The sequence below is a fragment of the Micromys minutus genome, assembly GCF_963924665.1.
Source record: "Micromys minutus genome assembly, chromosome: 3".
NCBI classification, from domain to species: domain Eukaryota; kingdom Metazoa; phylum Chordata; class Mammalia; order Rodentia; family Muridae; genus Micromys; species Micromys minutus.
The window spans coordinates 66658976-66681880 of NC_137972.1; the positions used below are offsets into that span (position 1 = coordinate 66658976).

General features: G+C 45.7%; 1 protein-coding gene across 1 annotated transcript in view; it reads right to left on the reverse strand.

Moving 5' to 3' along the window:
* The window catches only part of ENTREP2 (endosomal transmembrane epsin interactor 2), a gene marked incomplete at both ends in the record, with an annotated part of 385859 nt that overhangs the window by 232717 nt on the left and 130237 nt on the right, over positions 1–22905 (reverse strand). The window lies entirely within an intron of this gene.

Below are 22905 nucleotides of genomic sequence, written 5' to 3' on the forward strand. Positions count from 1 at the left end.
CTTGTAAAGAGGGATGGGTGGGCTGATCAAGGAAAGAGACACAACCAAACCAATCAGGGATGCGGTGAGCTTCCTCCAGTGGTGCTTAGGTTGATTAGGATGAAAAGCCCCTCACGGTGGGAGACGTCCAGACTCTAAAGGTCAAGGGTTCATCACTGAGGAGAGCTGGAAATGCACAGGATGAAGGTTAAAAATGGAGCTTCCATACCCAACGGGGGATGAGGGGATGCTCACCAGCACAGTGGTCATCCCCGGGCCAGAGCCCTGAAGGGCAGTGGTGGCTTCAAGTCTTACGGCCACTGGGTACTACATCATCAGCAGTCAGTATGTGCTGGGGGAGGTCTCGTGGGGAATGCAGGATTCCGATAGCTAACATCTACTTAGGTTATATATTTTTTTCTTGTCTCATTTATTTGTAAAATCAGCACAGGACACTGGTCATCTGCAATAGTGTGTAGCTGGGTGTGTCACCACAGTCTGTCTGCACATTGGCAGGAGCCTTTCCTATGGAGCCTTCACAGGGACCTGGGCACCTTTGGGGACCTGAGCTGGAGCTGAAGCCTGGGCCTTAGCTGGAGCTTTGACCTCTGTCTTGGTTTCAACCTTGGGCTTTGATTGGTAGAGCCTACGTACAACCCTTGGCCATGTAGCTTTAAATTCTCTTCCCAAGCTTGGGGTGAGCGATGAAAGCCAAATGGCTGAGTTTGCGGCTGGGGCCCTTTGGCATCTTGGGCTTGATGGCCTCAGGCTTCACAAGGGCCTTGATGTTCCTTGGGAATTTGGGGTCAACTCCCTTAAGAGAGGTATCTTTGTGACTGGGGTTTCTTGATGCCATTTCTGTGCCATTTGCGGGACTGGTTGTGTGTGGTGTGGTTCTTGGACTTGGCCATGTCTGTACGGTAACCCAGGGCTCCCTAGGTTATATTTTAAAAGAATTATGTGCATGAAGTTTTGAGATGGATACCAGGAGACTTTCAAGCCAACAGGTCCCAGCTTGCTTTGAAGAAATTAGTAACCCAGGACCCTGAATTCAGAGGCCATCTGGAAAGGCTTGGGTGTGATTTAAGGGAGTGTCCAAAGGCTCATGTGGTGGAAGCTGTCTTCACAGTGCAGTGATGTTGAGGGTGGGAGCTTTCGAAGGTGAGACCTTGTCAAAGGTCTTTAGGTCAACAGAGGTTCTAACCACAGCAAACTGTGGGACTCGGTTTCTCTGGCAAGGTGATCTTTCCTTCTTAAACCTTCTACCTCTCAGCGCTAATCGCCAAGAGGTGATGCAGCCAACGGGGCCTTCACCAGAGCGGTTGCTGTGTTGTTTTGATTTCAGCCTCTACATCCAAGTACTGAATAGACCTCTTTTCTCCAAAAGTATCCATTCTCTGGTATTTTAGTACTAAAGAAACAATAAGATACAACCTTTGGTCCGCTTCTCATAATCAGGAAGGAAGGGCCAGGGTAATGAAGGTGAAGGGTAAGGACAACAGCCCCTGCTTTCCTCACCTGCAGAATTCCAAACGGCTGTTCCCTAAAAGCTTTAAAACACAATGTCTGTGGCATTTGGACTGATTGGCACCAATCACCATAGCAACAGCATGAGCAAAAATGATGAAATCTGAGGTAGAACCCATTATGCCCTCTGCCCCTGCCACATCTTTGTGTGAGCACGTTCACACAGGTGCACATGTATGTGCAGGGGCTTATGTACATGTGTGCATGTGGAGGTTGGCACTTAACCTCAGGTGCTATGCACCTCTTCTTCTTTAAGACATGTCATTTCTTGCATGAAGACTGTCAAGGTCAGTGGCTGGCCAGTGAGACCCAGAGATCCTCCCCACCTCTCTCTCTCCACCTCTCTCTCTCCACCTCTCTCTCTCCACTTCTCCCTCTCTACCTCTCCCTTTCCACTTCTCCCTTTCCACCTCTTCAGCAACTGAACTAGCATGAGTCAATTTTTTTATATTAACTTAATTCAGCATGTTCTCCATCCATACAAGGGAGCAAATCCAGAACCATAAACAACTAAGTTTTTTTTTTTTTTTTAAGAGTCAATGGAATTCCAGAGATGATGTCAATCAAGGAAGAGTCTATAATGGAGCATGTGGCATTCCTGAAGAGTCACACAAACCCAAGGGAGTAAATGAAGTCTTGAGAAGAAAGCAGAAATAGAAAGACAGCCTGCTGAAGCTGACCTGGTACAAGATTCTAGTAAGAGGCTACTGCAGATAGAGGTCTGGATTAAAGCAATGAAAACTGACAAGGCAAATGCAAACTTCAAGGACACCAAAAGTTAGGCAGCAATCATATGTCCCAACACACAAAGCTCTATAGCTTGTGCATAAACATAGTGATGTAAACTCAAGCACAGAGTTAACTGAACACATTCTGGCAGGTGAAAGCCCAATATGAAGGCATGTATGGTGGTGCAAGTCTATAAAACCAGCGACTCAGAGACTAAAGAAAGATAACATGCTGAAATCTGCCCTGGACAACACAGTGAGACCATATTGAAAGAAAAAGAGGAAGGAGGGCTAAGGATGACACTTAAAAATTAACTAATCAAGCATTAAGATACCTGCAATCCTTCATAGGAATGTGATATCGTGGTGTCTAGATGTGGAGAGGCTGAGAGTCAAGAGTTGTTACTTTGGGGCAAATTGGGACAGTGAACCATCATCTTTTCCTATCTGATATCTGGCTTTTAAAACCATGTTATTTTGGAAAATGACAACACATTAATTTAAAATAAGTAGACAAGGATGTGTTTTCCCGTTTAGTAGCACAAAACATATAATGCCCAAACCATGGTGTCAGTAACTGTTGGGAAAACTGTTGGCCCCTTTACATTTTTTAAATACAAAATAATAATAACATTCTCTTCAATTATGCCAGAATCCTTAAATCTTCCTATTTTTCATGGCACCATGAGGAAGGAGAAATATGATGTTTTTGTGCCCCTAAATACCAAAAGGATTAAGATCGGCTAGTTTCTCCAATTATCATTTCATAAATAAAGAACCCTTAGAGCTGGGGAGAAGCCAACACCCAGTCAGCTGCTGAAGACGGCACTGACACAATCCTGGAAAAATCACTCCAAATTAGGACACACCAATTGAATGGCTGAGCAAGATGTTTCGCACCTGCTATAAAGACACAAAATGCCTATTAACTACGACTTCAATACTACCGCAGTCTGAGAGGGGCTACGGAGGATAAGTTAAAGTACAGTGGAAAGCTAAAAACAGGAGGAACAGCCAGTTGAAAGAAGCTCTGGGAATTTCAAGGAGAAGCATCATACACCAAGTTTATGTGCCATTCTGGTTCGTCAACAGTCAACTTGACACAAGCTAACCTAAGAAGAGAGTCTTAATGGGAAATTATCTACATCAGCTTGTCCTGTAGCCATGCCTGTGGGTGAGTGACTTGTTAACTGGGACTGGAAGGTCCAGCCCAGTGTGGGCAGCAACATTCCCTAGGCAGAAGTTCTAAACAGTCTAACAGAGGAAAAAGGTAGCTGACAGCAAAAAAAGTGTTGGGTAAACTTGATGTCTCCTTGCTCTTGACTGCAATGTCACTAACTGCTTAAGTTCTTGCCCTAACTCTCCCAAACAATGAGCTATATTTTAGAATCACAAGTCAAATAAACACTTTTCTCTCCTACGTAGTGTTTGCCAAGGTATTTGCCATGGCAACAGAAAGGAAAAACATTAAACCAGTGAAGACTTTGAAAGATGCCACGTGGCTGTAAGGTTGGAAGTCTCTGGCTTTCTTGGCTGTGAAAAGAAAACCCTGTACCTATGACCCTACAGAACCATGAGGAAGGATGTACAGAATGTGTGTGTGTGTGTGTGTGTGTGTGTGTGAGAGAGAGAGAGAGAGAGAGAGAGAAAGAGAGAGAGAGACAGAGAGAGAGACAGAGAGAGAGACAGAGAGACAGAGACAGAGAGAGACAGAGAAACAGAGAGACAGAAACAGAAAGATGGTAATTAACCTGGCATAAATAAAAATATTCTAAAGAGACAGCTATGCCTTTCAGTCTGACTATCTGACTATTGAAACAAGGGGCAAGACCCTAAACAAACTGTAATTTCCCCAGGAATCTCATGCTGAGAGAAGGAGGAGATACCAGCTAGATGGGGACACTCTTCACAGAGTTCTAACAACTTGTCTGACACCTTACTGGATAAGACTGGGAGGGACACCACCTTGACTGGAACTACTTAAAAGTTAATGTCATTTCAGGACCCGGAACACGGACAGGAACTTCAGTAGATCTCTATCCCACTTCCCTTTCTATTTATTCCCACATTGAGTAAATCTCCTTTTTCTGCTTTCTGCTATTTTAATTGGCTTGTTGAATATGGCTGGCCAGATCTGTCAAGTTCCATACCAAATGCATGTGTGAGTATACGTATGTATATGTGATGTGTATGCATGTGTACATGTGGGTGCCTGTACGCATGTATGTAATGTGTGTGTGTGGAGTATATGAATGTGATGTGGTATGATGTGTGTGTGCTCACACAAGCAGATACCTGTGTACACATGATTAACTGGAACTGCAGGGTTTAGGTGCCTGTACATAGGAATGTAGTTCATGTAGAAGCCAAAAGTCAATATTTCTCAGTCCTTCTTTGCCTTGTTTAAAGAGAAGGATATTTTGCTGATCCAGGCCCTTACCACTAGGCTAGACTGTCTGGCCAGGTCTCCAGGACCTGCCTATCTCTGTTAGCTCTACACAAAGATTGCAGACACACACCAGCACGACCAGCTTTTTCTCTGTTATCTGAACCCAGCAGCTCATGTTTGTGCTGCAGGAACTTTTCCTACCTCTCTGGAGACTAATTTTTGCGTTTTATCGTTGTTGCTTTGGAGAAAAGGCTCTGTCAGATGTGGGGACCAAGATAGGAAGTGACAAGAACCCAAAACTGCTGTTTTGAGAATATAAAATTCAGTACTAAATGAGGCCCTGGGCCTGCGCGTTCTAAAGGAGCATGGGAGCCATGAAATTGGAGAAAGAATGGGGGGGGGGATGCTGGACTAAACATGATGGCCAAGGAAACCAGGAGTGTTTAACTGGATATACAGGGACAGGATGGACCCTGCTCAGTCACAACCCCTTTGGAGGTCGTATATCAGCTATTCTGTACATCAGAAATTTACATCGTGATTCCCAACAGTAGCAACACGACAGTATGAATTAGCAACAAAAATAATTTTATGGTTGGGAGGTCACCGCAACCCTGGAAATACGGTGTAGGATGTATCCGAACCAGAAAATCTCAATGTCGGTATAACTAACAAGTCTCAAGATGACTGGTAAGGAAACTGCTCCACCTGGACCACACTGGCCTTCCTCACCTCCTCAGTGTGACCTAAGGATCTTTAAAAAAAAAAAAAAGAAAAACTCATTATTCAAAATGCATACTTAACATCTCTCCTAAGCAGGCACTACTGCACCTGCTTCAGAAAGTACTGGGGAGGAAAATTATAGTGAAAACTCAGGGAGAGAGAGAGCTGTGCCTTTTACCTTCGGAACAAAATATCCTTTTCTGGCTGCATAAGCAATACATACTCATGGTGCTAAAGTTAGGTAATATGAAAAATTACAGAGAAGAGAATAAAAATCACTCATGAGGCTGACACAGAAAAAAAATCAATGGGAATAGTTAAGTGTAGCCGTAGCCAGAGTTCATTCTATATAGAAAGTTCATTTGATTTTCTTTATAAAGATGAGGCTGACAGTTTTTCATTAAAAAGTATATTACAGTCTATCTTGAGGTTTTTCCCTTATGGAGCATGGAGACCGGAGATTAGTCCAAGAGCTTCGTATGTGCTTGTGAATTGCTCTAGCACCCCAGGTTATGGCCACGGGCCTTCTTTATGTCTATTTTCCCCAGGCTAGACTTAAACTCTTCAGTGTAGCATGAAGAAGTCCTGAACATGCAATCCACCTGTCTCAGCTTCCTGGGTAGCTAGGCCCACAGGCATGTGCCACTGTGACTGACTCAAGACTCTCTTCACCATAGAAGAAGACACCTACTGCCATGGCCTTTTTATACACACCCCAGCTGCACGGTGAGGAATGGACAAGCTAGGGCGAAGCGTGCCTCAGCCTCCCCTCCCCCAAAGAGAGAACACCAACAGCAGGGAGAAGGCTGGAGGAGCCGCCACAGCTACCCCTCAGTATCCTGTCATATTTCCTTTTTGTTGCTGGGATAAACACAATGATCAAAGGATTTATTCGGTTTATGCTTCAGTGCCGTAACCCATCCCTGACTGAGGGAAATCAGGGCACAAACTTAACACGGGAACTGTGAAGGAAGGCTGCTTGCTGGCTGGCTCTCTGGCGACTTTACAGCCAAAGATCGCCTGCCCAGGGGTGGTGGCACCCACCGTTAACCAGGCCCTCCTGTATGAATTAAAAGTCAAAAGGATCTCCTACAGACAATGCCAGACCAAGCTGGTGAAGACAATTTACTCAGTGAGAGTCTCTCTTCCAGGTGACTCCCCCACTGACATCAGAACTCAGATCCTACGGTCTCAGATGCCTACTAAAGAGCAAAGGCTGTCCAAGAGCCATCCTGCCTTCAGTCCTACTGTGACTGCTGGGTCATCGCTACAGGCTCTCAGCCTCCCCAGTGTACAGACAGCCATTGCTGCCAACCCAGACCCTCTGTACGCATCACTATAACAAATCCCCTTCCTTATAGAATCATGCTATCTCTCACGGTCCTCTGGAGATGCTGATGAATACACTTCATACTACACACTAATTGATCTCTACTGACAGCCGTGCTTTCGTTTTCTCGACCCGTGGCACTGCCTTTGTCAGTTGCTGTAAAATAATTTTGGCAAATAGCAACAATCCAGTTTTGTTTGTTTTTGTTCTTTAGGGTTCCTGAGACACTCTCACAGATGTGTTAACTTTATGGTGATGAGTCAACATGTTTGATTTTTTTTTCTTCTGCCATCTTTTTTTTTTTTTTTTTTTTTTTTGGACTTTTTCCTACTTTGCTGCCTTCGTTTCTCCAACTTTTTCTGACTTTTGCTCTTTTAACAACTTCTTGGTTGTTGCTTTCATTCTCTGGTGAGGAATGCCTATCACAAGGCTCTCCATTCTGCTCTGCCCCTTGAATTCTGTCAAGGAAGCTGCATTAGCATCTGGAACTCAAACTTCACTTTGCATTCCGAGGCTTTAACCACTGGCTTCTGCATTATTGATGCCGACGCCTCCCACTTCCCGACTTATCTTTATTGATACGCTTTCTATTTCAATTATGCACTTCAGGACATTTCTGCTTTCAGAAGTGGCTCGCAGAGGCCGAGCTCACTGTCCGGCTGAGAGTGATTTTCATTTGCACACTGTTGCAGATGAGCGGGGAGGCCTGGAGAATCCTCGCTTACTAATCGGGTCCCTCCACAGCACGGAGGCACTGTCACCTGTTATTCTCTTAGTGTTGAGCATTCAAATCTAGACCAGGGCTGGCTGGCAAGACGGGTCAGCAAGTAAGGGTGTCTGCCACTAACCTGAGGACTCGTGGGGTGGAAGGGAAAACCTGACCCACAGCTACATCTAGTTAAGCACACATGCATCATTAACTATATATAAATAGAAACAATTTTAAAATCTTCTTGAAAAATGTTCATTTATTTGTTTTATGTATGTGAGTATACTGTAGCTGCCTTCAGACACACCAGAAGAAGACATCAGATCCCATGACAGATGGTTGTGAGCCACCATGTGGCTGCTGGGAATTGAACTCGGGACCTCTGGAAGAGCAGTCAGTGCTCTTAATCACTGAGTTATCTCTCCAGCCCCAATTTTTAAAATCTTGTATCGCCTGCTTTTTTGCTTTGCTTAAAGTATCCTTCCTTCTCTGTTCATGTTTATCTTTGGTTGTTTTTATTTACTCAGAGGCTTTTTTAGAACACCAAAACCAGAGCTAAGGCACCTAGCCATGCCTTTCTGAGCCCCTGCGTCTTCACAGTTTCCCAGCCTTGTTTCTCTCTTCTTGGTGTGAGGTGTGTAGTCTTCTCCACAGAAACGCATTCCTGCCTCTGTCATACCTTATTGGTGTGGCTTCCGCTCAAATCTCGCTGAGCTCATAGACCATAGCCTTTCATAGTCTTATTCCACTCTCTGTTTATACACACAACATTCACTCCAAAAGAGTTGGAAGTTGGAAGGTAATGGCTGCTAGGGGAGGGGAGTGTGCACGGGTCTACACAGATGTGTTCATTCACACAGACACACGTGGAGGTCAGAGGTTGATGTCAGGATGTCTGTCTGCTTTAATCATTTTCACCTCGTTTTTCTTTTCTTTTTTTTAAAGATTTATTTATTTATTATATATAAGTACACTGTATCTGTCTGCAGACACCAGAAAAGGGCATCAGATCCCATTACAGATGGTTGTGAGCCACCATGGTTGCTGGGGTTTGAACTCGGGACCTCTGGAAGAGCAGTCAATGCTCTTAACCACTGAGTCATCTCTCCAGCCCTCATCTTATTTTTGAGACAGAGTTTTTCACTAAACTTACAACTTGTTATTGTCTGGTATCCCAGCGGCTATATCCTGTAGCTACAACAGAACAAATTATTTTCCCCCTACTCTACTATTTATAAGAATAGCGTTGAGAAAGGTAGATTGCTCAAGCACCAAATCCCAGTGTCTAATTGGGCATAGCTCATATGTGTATTATTGTCCTGCTGTTAAAATTAACTGCCACACACTCAAGGGCTTTAAAAAAACACAAGTTTAGCATGTCACCAGCCTGGAGGTCAGGAGTCCCACATGGGCTGATGGGGTTGTGCTCCATCTGGAGGTTCCTGGGACTATGCCTTTCCTTGCCTTTTCCAGCCTCAGTGATTCCCATTTCTCTGACTGACTCCCAGTCTCCCTTTTCCTGCCATATAGACTCCAGTGACTACACTGAGCACCTCAACAGCCCAGATGGTATCTGTACCAAGGGCACCTCACTTAACCACACTTGTGCTGTCCCTCTGACATGGAAGCCAACACACCCATGGGTTCTCTTGATGAGAACACGGCCTTCTGCTTATACGCCTAGGAACATCCTCCCCCTTCCCCCTCTCTTTTTCTGCCCTTCCTACCTGTGCTAGGGATGGAACCCAGGAGTCCAAGCTTCATCTCCAGCACCCAAACCTTTAGTGAGGCCAAACAAATCCCAAGGCAAGAAGTGCCAAAATGAACATCACCATTTCTGGAACCTGCTGTTTTAGAACCCTTCACTTACTTCAAAGTAAGTCACTAGACTTGACGGGAGGCAAAAGGCCAAGAAGCAGAATTTGATGGGAGGGCCAACAATTGACCGGCCCAGATTGAGGGAGCCTGAGAGCAAGGCCACCCCTGACACTGCTGATGGTGCTCTACTCGCAGGCAGAAGCCTAGCATAAATGTCATATATGGCTTCATCCAGCTGCTGTGGGAAGCTGATGCTGAGACTGATGCGGAGGGGACCAAGGACACAAGAAAACCTACTTGGGCCCAGGAGGCTCATGGAGATTGAACCACCAACCAGCAAGCACACAAGGGATGGTCCCGGGCCCCTGCACATGGGTAACAGTCTTGCAGCTGGGTCTTCATGTGGGGCTCATGAAGGGGTAGCAGTGGCTGTTTCTGAGTACAGTGTCTGTTTCTGGATCCCCTTCCCCTAACTGAGCTACCTGTCTAGCCTCCTAGTCTTGCTGCAGCTTGATATCCCAGGGCTGTCCTTAGGAGGCCTCCCTTTCCTGGGGAGAAGAGAATAAGGGGTGAGTTGGGTGGGGAAGGAAGGTAAGAGAGGGGTGCTGGGAGGAAAAGAGGGAGGGAAAGCTTCGGTCAGAATATAAAGTGAATACATTTTAAAAAGTAAATAACTAAGACCTGTGAAGCATTGGTGATCATTAAAATAAACAGATCACATCCACTACCACCATCACCCCAGTTAAAAAGGAACTCTATGGTATATGCCTAGGCACACCTATTTCAAGAACTGAATTTCAAGTGTGAAATCAAATTTATGAAAAGAAGGTGTGTTTATGAATCAGAGAACAAAATAATAATGAAATGAAAAACCTGGGCTGATGAATCCTTAAATTCGGTTCCACTTTCCCTTCTTAGCTGTTGCAGTAATCTTTTTAGCTAACTGGACTTCTGTACAGTCCAAATAGATGTCAATTTTGTTAAAGACTTACCTTTCCATTTCCTCTTAAGACTACCTCATCAAATAGTAAGACTCTGGACTGTTTCAGTACATTTTTAGGGAGAAGAAAGAATGGCTTTGCAGTCCATGGACCCTATTCCACACGTGTTACTATTTCTATTTAAATGCCACCCAGAAAGTGGCTTCATGATGTGGGGCTTTCTGAGCTGTCTTCTGCTGGCAGAGAGAAACCTCAGGATAATGAAAATGTCATGGAATAGCATCACATTTAGGAAACATGGAATTTTTTTAAGTGCCTATCAGTCACCCTTAATGCTTGCCAAATGAAATGAATAAAATCCGGTCACGGATCATCAGACGCCCAAGTTGCAACATTTGCCGTATGGAAGCAACACCAGGAAAACCAATACCTGAGGTCTTCTGGGCAGCTGGTCCCCTGTGCCCACACTGAAGTTGCCCAGCTGACCCATCCTGACCTGTTCGCACTCTCAAAGCATCACCCAGGCTGCTCCAGCTGCAGCGCGCACACCTACCGAGTGGGTTTTGAATCCAAGTATTCTGTGTTAAACTTGGGACTGGGAGAACGTGGCCAGGATCTTATAGTGTAGCCCAAGCTGGCCTGGAACATGTATAAGTCCTCATGTCTCATTCCCTTGAACACTGAAATTGCAGGCATGTGTGTTCGTAGCTGGTTTTATGTGGTGTGTGAGGGATTGAGCCCAGGGCATAATGAATAAGAAATAAGCATCCCACCAACTAAGCTACGTAACCAGCCTGAAAGTTAAAAGTTTCATATCAATGGATTTGATGTGTATACACTACATTGTCTTTGCTCCATTAGGAATGTCACTCACAATTTGTGGTTGAAAGTCTTCCCATCCTTTTGCTCTGGCAGGATCTGGCCAGGGGTTGGGGGTAGGTCAAAAGCATTTTATGGTTAAAACTTGTAGTGATGATTTGAAGCTACCTGTCCCAGGTTTCTTACAGACATAACAGCATCATCAGGGATGACAGGCTAACAGTGATGCCTCCATCCCACCCCAGGCATGTGAGGACACCTCCACGCTTAGCAGGCCACTCACACCCACCTGTGCAACAGCAATGGCCAGGCTTTCAAATACTCCTTAGTCTTTCTCTTTTCTGAAGACCAGAAGCCTATGCTAGAGCCCCAGACCACCTTTCGTACTTCTCCGAGAAGCTGGCTTCTAAGGTAAAGGCCAAGGAGATGCCCGAAGTGGAAGAGGGAACAAGAACTCGTGTTGGCTATTGTGCCCAGGGACCATTCTGCACAGGAGGTGATAAGGAACTGGAGTCTTGGGTGTATGTGACATTCAAAGCCAAGGTAGATGTTCCTGATGTTGCCCAGCCTGAGTGATGGGAGGGCAACACCCAAGAAAACAAACTGGCACTAAGATGCAGAAATAAGAGATGGCAGCAAACCGGGTAGCTCATCTCACACGCTGTCCTCCCAAGGCGCAGGAATCGCTGGAAGGGGAATTGGAAAGACTGTAAGAGGCAGAAGCAGTGGAGGGATATTTTGGGAAACACTGTCCTTTGGACACAGCAGAGCAGCTGCACATATGAACTCATAGCACGTGTGACAGTACACACATATCCTACATGAGCTCAAGTCAGGTGAATCCCAACATGGAGTGGGGTTTGATAACTGAGGAGTGACTGGCACTTGATAACTGTTGGGGGTGGGGGTGGGGAGGGAGAGTCAGCTTTAAAGGTGCAGCCCCTGATAAGTTGACCAAGCTCTGGTAGAAGAGCACACATCCATATATGGGTAGCACAAGTCAGACTTGACGGTGTGGGACCAGAAGACACACAAAGTTGAGTGGCTAAAGGAGAAGGGGTGGGAAATGATCAACATGCATTGTGCAAAATCCTGAAAGAATGGCTTTTAAAGTTGAACAATAATAAATTGTTCATTGGTGATCTCAACAGTGCAGGACATCAGACGAGGCTAGAAGTCTGAGGCATAACCTAGAGGTTTGATTGCTTCTACTATTGACAGGCAGCTTCCTCATGCTTGGATGCATCTACATCTTCAAAGCCCGTTCAGACGCCTTCAGCACAAGAAAGCCTTCAGTCCAAAGCAGAGCCCAGTGCCTTCTATGGCAATGTAGTTTCATTTACAACTTATTTGCCTTTAATGCATGTCTCAATATCAAAATATTATTTATTATGTGCTGTTCCTAATCATGAATATATACTGGCTAGTCAGAGACCCAGTCTGTATTGCCCACAGTCCAGAAGCGAGAGAAAGCCCAGCTCACAGCAGCATTATGGTGGATACAGATATATGTGTGGTTGGGTAGGTAAACAGACAGACGGATGGATGGAGGGAGAACAGAAGTGGGAAGAGGAGAGAGTGCCAAGAGAATCTAAAAGAAGCGGTGGCATTAGTCACCACTGTACCCCCAAAGCTAATCTATTAAGCTTTACCTTTTCCCGGAGACCCTCCCCTCCCCACAAAGAGCCAATGACCACACTTTCACCACATTTTGGATATGGCAAAAGAAGCAAAAGGAAGACAACAAAGTATTGAATGGGAATGCCCAGGGTCTCAGGGTTGCCCTTTCCTGCCTGTCTAAGCTCCACCCTCCCCAGTGCCTACCAGCAACTCCCCTTTGTAGAAGTCTACCGAAGCTGGCTTCTGTTGCTTACTCCAAGACACAACTGTTCCAAATGTCTAAATCGTACTAATGGGTTGTTCGCACACATTGGGTACCGAACTGTGTTTCCTTGCTCACCCCAACCTCACAGGGATCTGATGGGGGAACAAACCATTACAACTCAGCATTCTGAAGATGAGAAACAAGAGGCCTCCTGGAACAGGTCAGGACACCAACATAAACCCCATAGGGGTTGGGAGGTTAGAGCTGGCCTCTGGCTCTGTCAGCTGTCTGAACTACTGGAACATTCTCCCTGCTGAGCCTCCACTCATACAGCTCGATTTTGGTACATAGAGAACGAAGCGTTGTGGAGGCTCTTTATGAACTTGCTTACAGTGGGACCCACCTGTGTCACCCTATCACAGCTCTGAACGTGCTGGGACTCACTCCCCTCACCATATAATCCTACAACTGACTCTAGGGACATTTTATAGCCTTGTCTTAAACAAAACTGAAAACTTTAAGAATAAAACCTATTTTTGTGAGACCCTCTACCCCCAAATGGATGTGGCTTATAGAACCTTTTTTTAAATCATTTTTAGACATAAGTAGCAGTAAGCCTCCTGGTTTGATGAGGATCTTAGACTCCCTGGTGTCTGCAGGTACAGGGTATACAGAACCACTTGAAGAAACACGATGCGTAAATTGAAAAGCTAAATAAATCTCATAAAGCCTATTTCCACACACAGAGAAATTTAGATAACAAGTTTTCAAAGGCCAGGAGTGGGAGGTAGACATGAGGAAATCAATCCAATTGCCTCTCGTTCTGGGAGTAGGAACCCCCCTTTTCAATCCTTCAAATTAATGGAATGAGCACAAGACCACTCTGATTAGAAAGTCCGCAATAATAGAAGCCTGCAGTACATTTGCATTTTCCTTCGATGCGAGCAGGCTATGTTGATAGTCGGAAGAACCGTGACAAATTGGCTGGGATTCCATCCTTTGTCGCTGTAAGATGGCTCTCTGGCTGTACAGGCAGTCTCACTGTAGAACACACCTACCTCCCAGAGGACATGCAGAGTGGGGCAGTTAAAGGTGAAATCGTGATGTGTTCTCTCTGTGCAACAGCTCCAACTGGAACTTAAAAGGCAAAGCCTGCACACACACACACACACACACACACACACACACATATATATATAACTTCTATTATTTCTATTCACTTGGGACCACAATAAGTTCCATGTCACACACACACAAACACACACACACACACACACACACACACACACACACACACACATATATATATATATATATATATATATATATATATATATATATAACTTCTATTATTTCTATTCACTTGGGACCACAATAAGTTCCATGTCTGGTTCTGGGCTCAGCCATTGGGTTCAACATCCCATGCCCTCTCTGCCCAGAGCTGTCAGGTCTGAATCATTGGATTTGTTTTTCTCTTCTATCACCAACCCTCCCCATTAATGCCTTTTCATGGTCTCAGTCTCCCCCTAAGCATCACCTCTGGGTCTTTTGCCTTGACAGATGCTCTTGCATCTTCACCATATTACATCTTAGGAAAAGCGAGGTGTCTCCCCCACTGAACTTCTCTCCCAGTTCAGCCCATAGAGGGTCACTCACAGCCGGGTCACTCATTCTAGGAAACCCCACTGCTATGGAGGAGTCTGGGAGTGTTCCAATAGCACCACGGCAGTGCACATATACAGGAGCTGGAGGGTCTGTCTCAGAACCAGCCTCAGTTTTCACACTGCTACTTCCTGGTGGCGGCTGTGGCTTCTCCTAACTACTATATGGGATCTTTAACTAGAATCTCGAAGTTCACTGTGCTCCATTTTTGACTTCTGACGCATTGCCGGGCATCAGTCTCTAATAGGGAAGCCAAGGTTAAACATTGGTTGTCTCTGTTCTCAGCATCTCCACCCCAGTGAGCCACCACATCACCAGGAGAAGTCACTCCAACACTCTCCAGTGTTGCTGAAGCTTACAGAGCCCTGGAGGTCAGGGGTAGTAAGCACACTTTCAACTACATATTCGTATTAGCACAGATGTGTGACAAAGGCCGTGCCTGCCCAAGAAATATCACAGGTCTCTCTTTCATTTTTGCTCCTTTCCATCCTGAACTGAGAGGAGGTGGCATGGGGGTGTCTCCGTGGTAAAGCGACTGATGAGCACGTCAGTCATGACTCTAGCTTTGAGAAGCAATAACGATAGTAATATTTAAGTGAATGAAGGGCCAAATATCCCCTTCGCCCTTTGCAATTGCAAACCACACTGGCGATGTCCGTACTTTTCATCCCAAGTGTGTTTATGTTAGTCTCCAAGAGAAAGCCCAAATCATTTAATGATATCTCACTCTGCATCACATAATATAGCTAATTTAAAACCATTGTTTTTGGAGTCAAAATGATCTCCAGGAGGTCTCTTTCACTCTTCCAGTCCTAGGGGAAAGCCGCCATCAAATGTTCTGGGCCCGCATCAGAGCCTGTCTGGGCTCAGATGAAAATTCCACAGGAGAAGCCCCCCAGCACTCTTGCTCCTCAAAGTACATCCTTGGAGACACCAAAATGGGGTTTGCTCTCATGAAAAAGGCACAGCTACTTTTTAGCCCTACATTCTGATCAGCCTCCTTACCTAGAGTGGGCCATCCTCAGCTTCTGCTAACTGGAAGTTGCATACCCTGGCAAGGTGGCCCATGACTGCCCTTACACATTGCCTGAAACAGATGACCAAAACAACAACAGCAATAAGAACAGAGACGCATGCAAACAAGCAAACCCATGGCACAAAAGATTGTGTTTCCTATAGTTCCCAGTGTCATGCTGTTTGCGTGCATCTTGAGGAATTCAAGAATCCCTGGAAACCTTTCAAAGGTGTCCTATAGGCTTCCCTGATTGCAGACTTCAGCAGTAGAAGCAAACACTGACATGTTTCATTCATTGTTTCTGCTTTGAAAGAGGCTACTGCTTCATACCAAGCCCAGAATTCACTTAAGTCTTTAAAAAGATGTTCCCCAAGTGCACAGGTCTATACTGTGAATTGCCTCAGCCTCTCCAAACGAGCCTCACATCTGACAGTTTGATTCAGGAGAGCTGGATAATTAGTTACATTCTTTGCCTCTCGTTAGCATCCCTTCGCCTGTCCGGGATCCCGTGCTAATCTACGATCATACAATGCATCATAACTAAGATTCTAGGTCCCCAAGAAGACTGCATACTAAACATCAGTGAGCATTCATCTGTACACAAGGCATCTGCACACACCGACAAATAAGCCACCAAGAAAAGAATGTCACTCTGGTGGATCTAACCCAAGGCAAACATGAGCAAATGACTTCTAGGTGAATTAATTCTACCTGGAGTTCATTTGCACTTCTCAAGCTAAGATCACCGGGGCAGGGCAAGAAGGCAGCAGTTGGTACAGCCGGGTTCCACATTTGGGACCTCGTGATTTAGACCCTGAAGAAGTATTCTGTGTTCAAATGAACAGTTCAGAGTAGTATTTTGATGAGAGAATTCACAAAGAAACATGACAGACCCAGTCCAAAGACTCCATGACTCATGTTTCTCAAAACACAGTTCATGGACCCCGAGAATCTCAGTGAGAGCTATGGCTGCAAGTTTGGCTCCCTCAAATGCCCTCATTTACCCCAGAGCTACTGGGCAGCCCGCCTTCTGTTCTTTCCCATGTTCCCCCTCTTCCCGCCACTCACCAAGGCATTTCCTTCTTACCCTGTTCTACTTGACAAAGAGGCATTTGCTCCTGTCAGCATAATTCCTCCCCATTGTCCTTTTGTGAGGAAAGTCCATTTTTGTCTGGAGTTTTTGTTTTCAAGCTATTGAATATGCGAGCATAGAGATCGCTGGCTACTCTGTGCTTAGGACTGGTCCAGGCGAAGAACAATGAGTAAGACTTTAGTCTCTCTTGCAGATGCTCCTCACACCCAGATGCTCCTCAACACTCAGATGCTCCTCACACCCAGATGCTCCTCACACCCAGATGCTCCTCACACCCAGATGCTCCTCAACACATGGGAAAACCCTGATAGAAAAGCACTGTAAACTGAAATATCAGGAATTCATTAATACACAAGAGGCAGGTGGCAGAGATGGGAATTTTTTAAACAGGATGAAACATGAGACCATAAACTATGATGTCCACAGACACTGGCCAGACATAATACTATGGAGTATGTTTCCCTTTCATGACTGTGTGGCTGGCTGGAAACACAGTTCACTATTACTGCCCAACACGACAGAGGTATGGAGTGCATCGTGCTTGCCTTTAAAACTATCAAAGTTCAAAACTGAAAGATTTATCCTATTGACTATTAATCACTTTGGCTTCACATTAATTTAAATATAAGACAAAATATCACAAGTTGGAGAACCAATCAAATTGTGAAATGGATATTAAAGAAGAAACTCTCCCAGATCCAGCTAGATGCAGTCAGTGATGCATCTATATGATGGTTCATATATGCTCGGCCCTGGAAATGGCACTATTAGGAGGTGTGACCTTATTAGAGTGGGTGTGGCCTTGTTGGAATGGGCGTGGCCTTGTTGGAGTAGTTGTGGCCTTGATGGAATATGTGTTGCTTTGTTGGAGGAAGGGTTTCATTGTGGGGGTGGGCTTTAAGACCCTCCTCCTAGCTCCATGGAAACCAGTCTTCTCCTGTTTGCCTTCAGAACAAGATGTAGAACTCTCAGCTCTTCCAACATCATGCCTGCCTGGATGAGGCCATGTTCCTGCCATCATGATAATTGACTAAACCTCTGATCCTGTAAGCCAGCCCCAATTAAATGTTATCCTTTATTTAAGAGTTGCTTTGGTCATGGTGTCTGTTCATAGCAGTAAAACCCTAAGACAATCTACCTGGAGCTAAGATGGGGCTGGGGTTGTTTTCAGCATTACTTGCTTAACTTCTGCTACCTTATTGCTGCTAGGGAGAAGTGAACATCCATTCACCTATGTTAGGACACTGACAACCACCCAAAGGCATGTCTTCACCCACATCAAGCCTGGACAAACAATGATATCAACTAGGGTTCCTTATAGGAGCATGGGTGAAAGACAGGTTATAGAACCTTAGTTGATTCTGAGTTACATCACTGAAAAGGAGTCTGCCCTCACCCCAGCAGTTGTTAACCATTTATATCTATCCTGGGAGGGAGGGGCTCATACACCGTCTTCTGTGCTCTCTTGTTCACTATCTCATGAGACCTACTGGGCTTCTGTGAAATAGTGTTAGTGAGTCCAACCCTGTGAGGACCTTGTGAGAGTGCTCACCACTGTTCTGATTTTAAGCAGCAATGAACTGAAGGACAGAGTTCTAGAGCATTCTACCCTTCCCCAGCTCTTATGTCTATCCTCTTCTATAATTCTGGAGCCTTGGAGGGCATGGTACAGATGTATGAGTTCTATCTGACACTTAGGACTGAGCATTAAGCCAACATGCTACAGTAACAGTAGCTTTTCCTTAGCACATTAACTGGTTTTCTCAGTGCCCACTTCAGAAGGAAACTCCCCTGAAGAGCATCAAAATCTATGAGGACAAACATAAGTGTTTAGAAGGCAACCTGAAAGATGCATTCTATCCACCTAACAAGAGAATAGCAGGAGTCTCTCACTAAACCTGTAACTTCTACAAGCCACAGGCTTTGCCCTGGCTTACAACACTAAATGTGGGTTCCTTTTATAGAACAAATCTTAAGTCCAACTAGAAAGTAACCACGAACCACCTACCAAAGAGAATATAAGGACTGGACCAAACGGGCAGCTTGATCTTTATGTGGGTCCCCCAACAAATGAAGCTGGGACTTACCCTGACATTTTAGGCTGCCTTGTCTAGCCTCAGTGGGAGAAGGTGTACCTAGTCCTGCAGTGACTTGAGGTGCCAGGGTGGGTTGGTACATCTTCTTCTCAGATGTAAAAGGAAGAGGTTCTGTGGGAGAAGGGCCATGGGGGTGGGGGAGACTGGGAGTGGTGGGCATGAAATTGGGATTGAGGGGGGGGGAGAGAAAGCAACTGGTTGCCCTAACAGTAGCTGTGTCAGTATTACCAACATAGTGAACCTTGCCTGGCATATTGGTAGTGGAGATTATCAGATCTATAACCGAGCAGGATTTGGTGACAACTCTCTCCCAGGCACCCTGAAAACTAGCCACAGCTCGACTCCATGTCTTGCTACATAAGTGTGGGGTGTTTTAAGCAACAGGTGTTTCCATCTTCTCTGGCATTCAGTCAAGAGCAGTGACAACAGTTGTACTGCTTGTATGTGTGTGTGTGGGGGGGGGGTGTCAGGGATCTCCCATACAACAGCTTGGAGAGAGGTGGTACTGTTTGGGGAATGAGGGGGTTCAGGGATCTCCCAGGCAACAGCTTGGGGGGAGGTTGCCAAGTCCTACTAATAGAATTTCCAGTCAGTGATTGTGTCTTCTCAGCATGCCTTCTCCCACCTGCATGGGGTGTCTCCTACATTTAAATTCCTGGATTGGTGTTGGCAGGAACTGTAGTGGGATTTTCTCCATCACCTCCTACACATCTGCACCTTCCTGGGTCATAATACCTCCAAGGACTCCCAACTGTGCCTGCCCAGAACCCTGTGGGGACTGCTACATGTATGGGTTAGCATTTCACAATGTAACTGTTTTACAGAGCTGGGGGGTGGGGAAAGGTTTCCAAATCCCCACTTCATGCATTCCAAGAGAGGATCCAGTTGATCTCAGAATTCAAAGTTACGAGCAGGGTCCAAGCATAGCTGGACAAGATCCCATGGGAATTAAAACTACTTCCTCTAAAGAGTGTTTTGGGTAGGATGGCACGGAGAGGAGGCACTGTTTTATTTATCCCTCTGGCATCCACCACCTTTCTTCCTCAAGGAGCCAGCTCACCCGCTCGCTCTGAGATTACTGTGCACTTCCTCATTCCAAATGGCTAGGCTAAGCTGGTCCACACTGACCCACCTTACCTGGAGCCAAGAAGGAAGAACTGGATGCTGTGCTGGCAGCTCCCAAGTTCTAACAGGATTGGGGCTCTCGAACTTTCTCTCTACCGTGTGCAGTGGAAAAGAGGGGAGCAGATGATGGGGCTCACAGAATTCAGGGTCACTCAAAAATGAATGTGGCAAATGCCTCTCCACTGGCCACAGGGTCCCAGCCTTGGTAGAATGTAAATGGCACGCATAGGGGCGTGGGGTAACTGTCTGTCCCTGGAATGAACTTAACCTTCCTTATCTGTAATGTTTTCTTGCTTATGTACTCACTGACCTGTTTCTTTAAGGCTTCAGCCTCACTAGCACAGGATTTGGCTGTCAGTGTTTTCAAGAGGAATGCCAGGCTGCCAGAAATTTTACCATATTTGTTTCTGAGCGACCCTGGGTTCTACAGGCCCCTTCATATACCTTCCTATTTTTTATCCCCTCCTGAGCATAGTCTCACCTTGAGTTACACAGGGATGTAAAGAATTTTAGATCTGCCAGAATCCCTATCCCTCATAGAGCTCAGCAAAGCCACTAAAACCTCACAAAATGGGTCTCAAGGTCCCCGCTAAATAACTTCTTTCTTAACTCTCCTGCAAGCAAGTAAGTCAGCACAAAACACCACTTCTCACACTCTCCGTGTCCTCAGTAACACCTGCCCCTCTGTCACCTTCCAGTTTCAGGTGTTCCTTGGTACTTTCAGGAGTGGTAACCAGGTCTCCCCACTGGCTGACATGAGTCAGGCCACCAGGGACTGGTTCCTCCCACACTACTTTATATTATGCAGCTGATGTCTCAAAGGGTAACTATATTGCTCAGTTTCTCTGCTTCCAACTCACCAAAAATAACCCCCATGTCTCTCTCTTACTTCTTGGTTAGAAGTCTCGGACTCAGTCAGGGTCAGGGGCACAGTATCCCCTGGTAATCACAGTTCCCTATACTACACAACATTAAAAGTGAGGCCCCAGGGGAAACTTCTATGGGCACTCTTGCTCTCCTCCTCCACTGTGCAACTCTTCCTAAGGATCCCAGGAAGGGGAATTTAACACAAATCTAATTTGAACTCCTTCCTTTATACATCCATCACCCACAGTAGTAAGGCATGGCAGGCCAGCCTGTCTATCTTGCCCCATCCTCCTTTGACCAACTTTTCCTACCAATTCAGAAGCCAGTGTGAAGGGAGCCATCTGCATACGTCCTTATGTGGCCAAGTTCCTTCTGGACAGACAGCTGAACATCAGCAGCACATCATATTACCCACAACCTGCTTACAATTATAACCCATAATGCTATCTCTAAGGGTTGTGCTATGATTTCAGTATTTTCTCTAGTCCACCATCCATTTTGGGGTATCCCATACTTACATATCTGAACCCACCTATATAGGGGCCATGCTGCTTCATACCACAGAGAGAAAAACCAACCTGAGATTTCCTTCATGAAATACCCCAGCTTCCGACACAGCAGCTTCGGCTCTGTGTCTTAGCACCATGTCTGCAGCAATAAGGCACGCTAGCCCAAGAGAAGAGCCACACCAGGATTGCTCCTATGAGCACTCCACCTCTCAGAATGCTTAGCTTCACTTTTTGTGTCTTGCCACAAAAGCATAGGGGATACAACCACACTCCCAAATTCATCTTAGGTTCTGTTATGTCCCTGTTTCAAGTGCCAAGTATGGAATAACTTCTTTCCCCAGGCAGAAGCAAACAAACACCGATTTACCTCAGAGAGTATACCAAAAACAGATCAAAGAAATGATCCTGCTCATGTCAAGCTGGGTGAACTAATATGTCGAGGTTACTTGCAGGAGCATCGGTGAGGTACTGCCTACAAGAGCATGGCATGACTCTTGGGTCCCCTCTCAGGAACTGTTAAAAGGGGGACTCGTGTGCCACCTTGCAAATGGAATGTTAGTGTAATCAACCTGTAAGGGTTGCATGTAGGTAACAGCTGTTTTGATTTCAAGGGGACAATGGTCATGTCACACCAAAGAGGCAAGAGTTCCACAGCACAGTCCCTGTTCCTTGATGTATTCTTTGGAGGCTAACAGTTGCACACACTTTCAAAGCAGCTTGACAATACAAGTTTAGACATTCTCCTTTGGTTCTGATCCATCATTGTGATGAGAGAAGAGGGAGGGCAGGCCCCAAAAGTAAAGCCCTCCGCTTCTTTTAAAACAAATCCCGCCAAGGAACACGTGTGTGCCAAATGTTCAAATGTCCTGGAAGGCGTTATTTCACTGTGGCTGAAAGGAAGCGTCGCACCTGGGGAGCTGCTCATCCTAGCCAGTTGGCAGGGTGCTGTGGATTTGGCCGCTGGACATCTCTCATCCTGTGAAGCCCTCAGGCCTGGCTGCCCATCCTGATTTACTGAAACATGACAGTGAGACGTGCGTGTCAGCTGGGAGCATTAGACCCTTTGCTGCTGCCGAGGCAGCCCGTGCAGGAGGGAGGCCAATTGTAACGAGCTAGATGCTGGCTCTGGGTTAAGAAGGCTGTGGTCAGCAAAATCGTCCTTGCCTGCTATTTCCTCGCAGGGCAAGAACGAAAGAAATCCTTGGCGAGAGTTCAGTTGTCGCCTTTTGTCATTTTCTGTACTGTGTCAGGTGTCATACTGTAAAACGCCTGACATTCAACTAGAGAGAAGTGTAGCTGCTTGATCCGTTTAGAACATTTAAAATTTCTCTTTCCTATGCCAACCATACCTCGTGGGTCTTAGGCCCACGCAGAGAGACCTGGGTTCTGTGATTGGAGGATAGGGATGGGGAGAGAAACCATTAACATATGAAAGAAGCCATAGACTGGAAACCCTTCTGCTCCTAGGTACACACAACAAACAAGATGTGTATGGTAAAAAGACTGGGGTATACAAACCTAGAAAGAAAAGAGTTCTTATGTAAACAATGAGACTGGTAGCATAGCACATTAGCTCTGAATGAGCCAAGCCACTGGCTTATCTGTATTTTTCTCTTCCTTAATACACGACTTCTATTTATACTACCTTACTATGTATCCCTGATGCTAGTCTTTCCTTGGTCCCAAGAACCTCAAAATCTCAGCAAGCGACACTCCCCCAACACACACACACATACTCACACACACACAC